We start from the raw sequence: 10,044 nt of genomic DNA, 5'->3' as shown, positions 1-10,044 counted from the left end.
CTCTTTCCTTTTTTCTCTCCTATCACAGGCATTTTAATTAAGACGTGCTTTGCAGTCTGAGACTCTTCCCTCCCTTTCCCTGCTCCCTTTCTTCTCTATCCTTCACAGATGTGACCACATATAAGAATCTTGCACTTCTAATACAGTTTTACCATCTACTGAATGAGAACAATTGGTATCAATGAAGCAAAGGAGGAAATTTTAAGGAGAGTGTTATCAATGATGTTAAATGCCAAAGAGAAATGACTGAAGTGAAGGGAGACAGGAAAGTGTCATTAGACTTGTCATTACGGAGGTCTGTACTGACCTATTGAAATCTCATATTCCCTCTTTGGCTATTGTGTCTCAGTTATATTCTCCTAGATCCCCTTCAATCCTTCTCATACATCATGATCTTCATACTTCTCATCCAGACCCCCTCATATAGACACATTTAATGTATTAATATCTTTCTAAACTCTGGCACTAAGAATTGAGCTCAGTATTCCAAATGCAGTTTGGTCAGTATTGACTGTGGGAGGATTATAACTACCTATTATCTGAATACTATATTGTAGCCTAAACTTTGATTAAATTTTTATAGCTGCAACAAACTCAGGGCCACTGTACTGATGCCATTTATGTTATAATCTATAATTACATAATCCTCAACTTCAACCTGGCCCTTGGGACCTGATCAAGAAATATCTCCAAAAAACATGTTTGCTCCCTTCTGAATCAGGTCATCAGAGATGTTCTTGAACCCCCATTGCTATGAAATGCCAGGGACAGGAAACTTTGTCTCATGCATCCTACTGTAAAGTTCTTGCCCTGCCAAAAGTTTATCCAACCAGATATCATCTTCTCATCACCAAGCAGATAGAACACCACCAACAAAGCAGAGCACAGAGTACCTCTACCCGATATTGTTACCAGGTGAGATCTTAACAAAGACGAGTTTGACAGGAACCTAGATCCTTATCTAGAGATACAACAACCTCCTATCTTGAGAAGCCAGGATGTCAAGGGGGTGTTCTTTGGCCTGCACTGTAGGTAATTGGTATCTTTTTAGACTCAACTAATCCTTGAGGGTACAAACTGTGTGAAAAGTAAGACAACAAAATATTGTAGGATTATAAGGAGGTGCAGGCTGAATACAAGATGGGAAAGAGACCAAGAGATGCTGAGATAATCTTATTGATGAAGCTCCTGTTTGTATTTATCTGTTATCCCATGATTATGGTATTTCCCTGATTCCCTTTCATACAACATTCAGACTAAAATTCCCCTTAGATGCTCTCAGTTAAATGGTATTACCTTGTACCCTAATTCCAGATCCAGAGTGAGGCCACTGCTGGGCCAGACCGAGTTGTCCCAGAACAAATACGGTTATATATACTGTGTTTCCAGAGTAGATTACTGCCCAGAGTGTTATCCTGCTGGCCTCTTCTTTAGAACCTTTATTCTAGTTACTCATTCCCTTAGGAGGACTTGAACTTCCACTCCCCACAAAATCTGTAGTAAAGCAATCTACTTGTAGATCTAGAAAATTTATCTCTTTGGGAGAAAAAATCTACTAATTCAGTTTAAACTTAGACTGGACTTTTTCTTGATCAAAACAGACAAAAAGTAAAAGCTCAGCTAAATAATTCAAATGACATGCCAGGAGTTTTTCATTATTTCTTATCCCCTGCTCACAGCTCAAACTGACCCAGATCTCTGCCCCAGGAGGCAGATCCATTTGCTGGGTCCGAGCTCAGAGCAAAACCCTTCTGGATCAAGGTATGCTTCTTCTTGATATTAGAGCTTCAGCCTGGAATCTGATCATCTGGTTTACCATAAGATACTTAAAATGTATATTTTAATATTAGGACTCACCTGGTAGTATGAACTTTCCCAGCTGAGGATCTGATACCACCAGAATAGTTTAAACATGTGTTGATGGAATAATTGTTCTCAATGTAAAAGGAACAAACGGAATAAAACTTTCCCTGCTGCTTTGTATTTTATTTATCAATGACTAAGCTCCTGTATGAAATTTGTGAATAGCTCTATTTAAGCTTAAGTGTAGAGCTGCATACAGGGAGTCTCTCTCAAAGTCAAACTGTTAACTGGACACCAATATCTGAAAATGTTTATATAAATTTTTAATGCCTAAAAATGTAACACTTATATTGCTGATGCCAATATGTAGGGTTTATGTATCCTCTCATCTAAGAACATTCTCCGGTCATTCCAAATAAACCCAAAAGACCGTGTATGCAAATCTGAGTGCAAATCTGAGTCTCTCTGGCCCCATTCTCTTCCTCTTCTGATAACACCACACCTGGCCAATAGACATCCTTCTGAAATGCCGACAATAGAAATATGGAAGTCCTGAGGGGAAGCTAAATTTGGAATGAATGTGAGTTCACTTTTAGGCCTGTAGAGTTTCAGGAGATGAAAGGGCACTAAGGAGGAGCCATTGCAAGAATAGTGACAGATTTAGAAAGTGTAAGAGGGGATTAGATCATGGTGTATAAATTTGAGTCATACAAATAAAGACGGCAGACTCAGATCTGTGAGAGTCTGAGTGTGTAAAGCAATGGTGAGCAACTTTTTTTGTTGTTTTTAATGAGGACCACTTAAAAGGAGCAGAAAATATTTATGGACCTTGCTTTTTAAACATTCAACGTGAAAATAATGTTGCTGATTTCCATAACAAGAATGCTTGCACATTAATAACTCATTTTATCTTTGGTGTGACTCCTTGAGTTATTAGCATCCATAATTTACAGATGGTAAACTTGAAGCTTAGAGAAGGGGAAGCCAGAAACCAATCAGGGTTGATAATTAGTTTCAGTCAATTTCAGACTTACTGATCCATGCTTACTGGGTTTCAGGTTGTACTAGATATTGGGAGTGCAAAAATGAATAAAATGTATACCCAATCCTCAACTACTACAGCATTCCTTTCTTTGCTCTACTCCAAAGGATGCCCTCCTCAGCCTAGGCTGGACTGGTTTGTAGTGAGATCCAAAGCTGAGCATAACCTACATAGATGCCCAGGGTATCGTCTTTAGGTTATCCTGGCTGTTCATGCCTATGATATAGTCATCATCTTGCAAAGATAAGGAAAATGTGGGAACTCATATACTTCTGTGTAGAGAATACATTGGTACAACCACATTGAAAGGCAATTAAGCAATATCTATTAAAGCTAAAGATATCTTTATCTTACAGTCTAACAATTTCACTTTTCTATATATACCCAAGATACTCTCCCTCAAATGCCTAAGGAAATATGTAAATGAATGTTCATTGAAACATTGCGTAAGCGGAAGATAATTGGAAACAACCTAAATGTTTATCAACCCAAGAATGAATAAGTAAAGTGTTGCATGATCACATAGTGTGATACTATATCATAGATAAATGAACTAGAACTGAAACTAGGATGTGCATAAACCCCAAAAAGAATAAAAAAGAAAGTGGCAGAAGATTCATAAAGTGTGCTTCCGTTGACATTAAGTTTAAACACATGAAACAATATTACCTATTTCCATGTATGATAAACATTTAAAAATATTCATGATACTAATGAACTCCAAGTTCAGGATAGTTGTTACCTCTGCTGAGGAAGAAGAATAATGATTGAGTATGCAGAAGCCTTTAGCCAGATCTGTGTTGTTGGGTTTTTTTTAAGTGGATATGAAGCAAATATGGCAAAAAGTAAATATTTGACAAAGCCAAATGAGGAAGACTAGTGTGTTATATTATTTTCTATACTCTGTATGCTAATAGTATTTCATTTAAAAGAATATATGTGTCCTGGACCCTGGGATTTTCTTGTGTTTTCTTCTTGTGCAGAATTTTCTTCTTTTCCCCTTTTCCTGTGTTGAAATTCTGTCTATTCTTTGATATCTAGCTCAAGTTTCACTGCCTTATTGAGAATCTCTATGACAATCTTGTCAGTGCATACTATGTTCTTTTTTTTCCCTAAACCATGTTAGGTCTATTAAGTTTTCTCGTACACTATGTTTTCATGACCAGACTTTTTTCATGTTATTTAAATGTATATTTCCTTAGATTTTACTTTAATATTTTATCTTACTGTGCACAAATCCAGTTATATTGTAAAGAGCCTTAAGAACAGAGACATCTTAAGCTTCTTTAATTCTTCCCCAGTGCCCAGTGGAGCCTAACTAGATACTTATTAAAGAAAAGTAATATGTTAACCAGTAATTATAACCCTTCCTACAAAACCTTTACATAGAAAGTCGAAAATACTAGTTTGAACTACATTTGCTTTTATTTTCCCTGAGAGAGAATACTAATGAGTTGTGAAATGACCAAAAATCGGGCAGCAGAAGGGAAAAGAAGAAATAACAGGCCTGTGTATTATACATTCTGTATAATCAGCTCTTGAATGATTAAGTATGGAAGACCTCTTATGGAGAAAGCAGATTTTAAAAACTCATTTTATGACTATGAAATTGTTTAATGGATTGTTTCCAATTTTCAGATAATCCTAGGTCAAACACAAATTATTTTATAAAAACATTTCTTATATGTGCTATGCTAAGTAATCACATACAAATACACCTTGTCATTCTTCTGCCTTCGCTCCAGTATTTATTGGACTAGACATGGGAATGGTGGTCCAAGGAAACTATAAGACAAAAGTTGTTTCACCTGTGGAAACAAGGGAAGAGTTTTGAAGAGAAAAAAATTACTTTGAGTTCAAATTACCCTTAGTCTATCTTGTTAAAAGTGTTTGGTGCTTGAGGTAACCACCTTACCTGAAACCTCAGAGTATAGATTACTCTATACTAGTCTAGGATGACGGCTAAAGAACACAGGGGATGTTAAGAGGTCTGGACTGCATTGTCTCTCCTCAGAATGGGAAGTTGGGTATCACAGAATGAGATAAACTTAGGAATCAGTGCAGTTACTTTTAGCAAAAGCAGCAGCTACTATGGTCTAGGTCCCAACTACCACCATTTTGTCCCTGGCGAGTTTCCTAATAGATCTTTGTAATGTTTTGTTAAACCAGGCCACTATGTTGTGTTCCTTTGGCCTAATTGCTACAATATTCAAAATATAGTTCCCTGAATTAAACTTTACCTACCTCTGCGTTTTAACTACACAGGGTACCTCCGGGAGTTGTAGCCCTGAAATGATTACCTCTCTCTATCTCTATGTCATTTGTGTCCTGGTGAAGAAAACTAAAGACAAAAATATCTTGCAATTTGGTAAGATATCATACATTTCTTAGTGTTCACCTGTTTTGTAGGTGTTTGCATTAGAGCAGAGCTCTGAAGCAAAGTGACCATAGTATTCCTATACTAATAATGAACCTTATCACTGGTCTTTGCAATTTTTTATTTCGCTGCAAAAAAAAAAAAAAAAATGCTGTTAAACAGTGAATCTACATATAATGAATATATTGGGTTCTCAAAGTTCTCTAAAGTTTGTAACTTGGAATTAATTTCCCATGGAAATAGTATGATTAATTATGGCTAGATTCTAGATCAAGGCCACAAAACCCAAGTAATATTAGTAGGCGTGGCAGGATAAGTCGATTAAGAAATCATGTCTTGTTTTCTTGCCTATGGGCTTATCATGGAAAAATGAGAAATATTTTCCCCTTCTCTCCATTGGGAAGGTTAAGATGTGATTTCCTAAAGACTCAGGGAGGCCAAAGACTCAATTCTCTGGTTCCAGGAAAAGGGAAATGGCTTGAATTTGGATTTTTTGAACCCAAAGGGAGGAGAAAACCAGACAAGAGTCAGTTTCCATAAATAGTGAGGACCTATGTCCTCTCCAGAATAACAGATCAGATTGCCGTAGACCTCTCATGGTGATACCAGCAAGGATATTTTGTCTAAGAAGTAGTAAAAGTATTAATTTATACTAAGCTGAAACAAGTTCAGGATACATGTTGCAAACTCTAGGGTTACAATTAAGAAAGTAGTAAAAGTATGTGTAAACCGTATAATGTATAAATAGTTTAAGAGAAAACATAGCAATAAGATAATTCACTCAAGCCAAAGAAAGGCAAGAAAAAGATTAAAAGGAACAAGTAACAAGTGGGATTTGTAGCACACAAAATAGTAAGATGTTAGCTATAAACACAAATATACCATTAATTAGTCCTCAGTATAAGTGGCATAATATTCCATTAAAAAACAAAGATGATCAGAGTACAAACTGCGATGGCCAGAGTTATGGGAGGACAGACACTTCAGAAAATACTCCCTGTCTTTGGCCGAGGATTAGTAGAAAAGAGTGCTGCTAAAACTGTCAACAGAGGAGGCGTTATGCTTCCAGAAAAACCTCAAGGAAAAGTATTGCAAGTGACAGTAGTAGCTGTTGGATCGGGCTCTAAAGGAAAAGGTAGAGAGATTCAAAAGGTTAGTGTGAAAGTTGGAGATAAAGTTCTTTAATATGGAGGCACCAAATAGTTCTAGACAACAAGGATTATTTCTTACTTAGAGGTGGTGAAGGTCTTGGAAAGTATGTAGACTAAATAAATCACTACATTACATGATGCTGCCCATTCCACCAAAATTCTGAAATCTTATCATGTAAATAATTTCCATGTCTCTCTTTTGTAATACATTAATAATATCCAAACTGATGACATCTGGTGTCTCTTAAGATTTCATTTCACTGTACTGATATAAACATTTCCAACTAAAAATATATAAATAAAACAAAAAAAATTAAAAAATATAAAAACAATGGTTTCAAAATGTATATGCTTTTTACAAAAGATGCAAGAGTTAAAACCTAAAATTATAACACAAAGAAAGTTAAAAGAATAGAAAGATTTTATATAAGCACTAAACCAAAAAAGCTGGTATTGTTACCCAATAACATATAAAGTAGACTTTAAGAAAAGAAGCATTATTAGAAATAAACTGTGATATTTCACAATAATAAAAATATTAACCCATAAGGAAGATATAAATTATAATTTTGTATAAAACAAGCAATATACTGCAAAATACATAAAGCAAAAAAATTGTTGAAACTGCAAGGAAAATAGACAAATCTATAATCATAGTAGGAAACTTCAACACATCTCTCAGTAACTGATAAAGAGACAAAAATTGGAAGGATATACAACATTTAAACAACCTGACTAATAAAATTGACACAATTAATATATACATAGAATATTTCACCCAACGATTGCAGAATTCATTTTGTTTCATGTGAACATGAAGCATTTACTAAAAGTGATTTTAACGGGGTATAAAGCAAGACACAATATTTCAAAAGCTTAAAACTACATCGACTGTTTTATGAGCACACAGAATTAAGCTAACAGTCAACAATTTTTTAAAAACTACAAAATTCGCAAACAAGCAATATATTTCTAAGTAGTCCATCAGTCAAAGAAAAAAATCACAATGGAAATTATAAAATATTTTAAACTAGATCATAATGAAAATCTGACATCAAAAATTTTAAGATACATCTGTGGCCATGCCACCCTGAACACACAAATCTCGTCTGATCTCGGAAGCTAAGCAGGATCGAGCCTGGTTAGTACTTGGATGGGAGACCACCTAGGAATACCGGGTGTTGTAGGCAATTAAAAAAAAAAAAAATTAAGATGCGGCTAAAACTGTATTTATTGGGAAATTTATAATCTGAAGGGCTGAAATTTATAGCTTTAAACAAGAATTACCTAAGTATCCATCTCAGGAACTTAGGGGGAAAAAAACAATTAAACCTGAAGAAAGTATTAAAAAGGTAATGGTAAAGTGAAGAGAAAAGTAATTAAAAAAATGTATAGTAGAGAAGAGTCACAGAAAAAAATAATAAAACTGATAAATCCCTAGCAAGTGCACACATAAAAAACGGTAACAAAAGCAAACAAAAATAGTACATGTTACCCTATAAGACTTGAAAAAGGAGGCATCACTATGGAGTGTACAGACTACAAAGTTGAAGTGAAAATATTTTAGACTGTTTAATATCAATAAATTTGAAAATTGAAATAAAATGGAAAATTTCTAGAACAACTCAACTTACAAAAAGTGATGCCAAAGAAATAGAAAATCTGAATCGTCCTATATCTACTAAAGAATTGAATAGTGATTAAAATCTTCACACAATATATCTCTCTATTCTGATGACTTCACCAGTAAATTCTTCAAGCTATTTAAAGAAGAAATCACAGCAATCTTATACAAACTCTTTAGAGAATAGAAAAAGGAAGTATCAACTCATTGACTTCAAAGGATACAGGGGAACTTTTGGGGGAGGGTAATGAAAAAATAAACGAAAAGATTCGGTATCATGATTATGATGATGATTACATTATAGAGTATATTTGCAAAATTCATCGAATTGTACTCTTAAAATTGGTGAATTTCATTGCATGAAAATTATATCCCAATAAAGCTGACCCCTAAAAATGGGTTGCAAACTTAAACAGATATTTCAAAAAAGAATATATCCAAGTGGCCAATAAATATATGAAAAAGTACAGGTTAAAATCAGAGGATATGAAGCAACTGGAACTCTCCTACGCTGCTGATGAGAATGTAAACTGGTGTATCACTTTGAAAAATTTCTTTGGCAACTTCTAAGAAAGCTGAATATATGAATAACCTATGACCCAGCAATTCCAGTTCTATTTGTAGTAGCCAAAATTTGGAAACAACCCAATGTCTATCAATAATAGAATAGACATAGTATCAATATAGTATAAATAAATTATGTATATTTATACAATGTAATACTACACAGCAATGAGAATGAATGAACTACTGCTACACCTGGATGAAGCTTATAAACATAATGTTGAGTGAAATAAACCATGCACAAAAGGGTAGATTTACTTAAAGTTTAAAAAAGAAATTAAATTATGGTGATAGAAGTCAGAATTGTGGTTATATGACTAAAGGTAATAATTGAGTGGGAGTGTAAATGGGGGGCTTCTAGAGTACAGATAGTCCTTGACCTTCACAGTGTTACACAAATGTCTTCACTTAGTGAAAATTTATTGATATTCTACCTTTAAGGTTTGTGCCATTTTATGTATGTTATATTCAATAAAAGGTTTATTTCAAAAGTTACAATCACATGAATACCTGTATAACAGTCATAACACAGAGCACAATTTACAACCAAGTAAATTTTATTCATCTGATTTTGCCCCATCAAAAAATGTCTTATGAATGTAAATCCAAACATACAAAACAGAAAATTACTTGTAGCACAAAAGCACCTTTCACTTTACAAAGCAACACATCAAATGCATGAAAGGGATAAGGATAACACTGTAGCAGATCCATTTTTCAATTTAGCAAATTTATGCTAATGAAAGAAAGAACTCAACAGAAGCACCAAGCTTGCTGTGAAAACGTTCAATTTAAACATTATATCTACTATATCTACTAGCAAAACACTAAAATCTACCCAAATATCCAACCCCTGGATTAAGATTTAATAAATTATGATATACCAGTACAAGATAATAACATGTATTTAAAATGATGAATAAAAAACCTTGTACAAACACTAAATAAAATTATAGGTACAATGTAAAGTAGAAAAATCTAAGTGGAATATGATATGTACACCATGATTCTAAATATATGAAAGTGAACCAATAGGTAATATAAAAACATCAAAAGCCATTGTTTTGGAGTGATAGATTTATGGATTTTTTTGAGGGGTAGACCTCTCCTGCTCCTTCATGAATAGTCTTTATTATTATTTGGATCAGTTAGAGTTATTTTGTTGCAGCGAGAAAAGCTAACTTAAGTAAAAAAGATTTATGGAATCATGTAGGAGTAACTTGCAAAATCAAGGAAATACTGAATGACCCAGAGGGAAGACGAAGATCCAGAAAGGTTACAGAAATCTTAGAAACAGAAGTTCTCTAATCAGCTCTCCAGGATTCTCCCTTCTGATGGCTCGTTTTAGATACCTCTGTTCCTTTGTGCCTCTACTCAAGATTTAAATGATCAGAAGAGAAAATCTGATCATTCTAGCCAGAGTCAAGCATCTGCCTTGTCCTTTTATTGGCAAACACATCAGAACAACCTGGAGTTAGGGAAA

At 34.3% G+C, this 10,044-nt stretch overlaps 2 pseudogenes; both read left to right on the top strand.

The window, feature by feature from the left end:
* Positions 1–5,993: 5,993 nt before the first annotated feature.
* LOC102881539 lies at positions 5,994–6,490 on the top strand (annotated as a pseudogene).
* A 955-nt stretch (positions 6,491–7,445) lies between these two features.
* On the top strand, positions 7,446–7,563 carry LOC112478075 (annotated as a pseudogene).
* The last annotated feature ends 2,481 nt before the right edge of the window (positions 7,564–10,044 follow it).

Source organism: Pteropus alecto, unplaced genomic scaffold (genome assembly GCF_000325575.1).
Source record: "Pteropus alecto unplaced genomic scaffold, ASM32557v1 scaffold131, whole genome shotgun sequence".
Lineage (NCBI taxonomy): Eukaryota > Metazoa > Chordata > Mammalia > Chiroptera > Pteropodidae > Pteropus > Pteropus alecto.
This window is presented reverse-complemented; position numbering and strand designations above follow the sequence as displayed.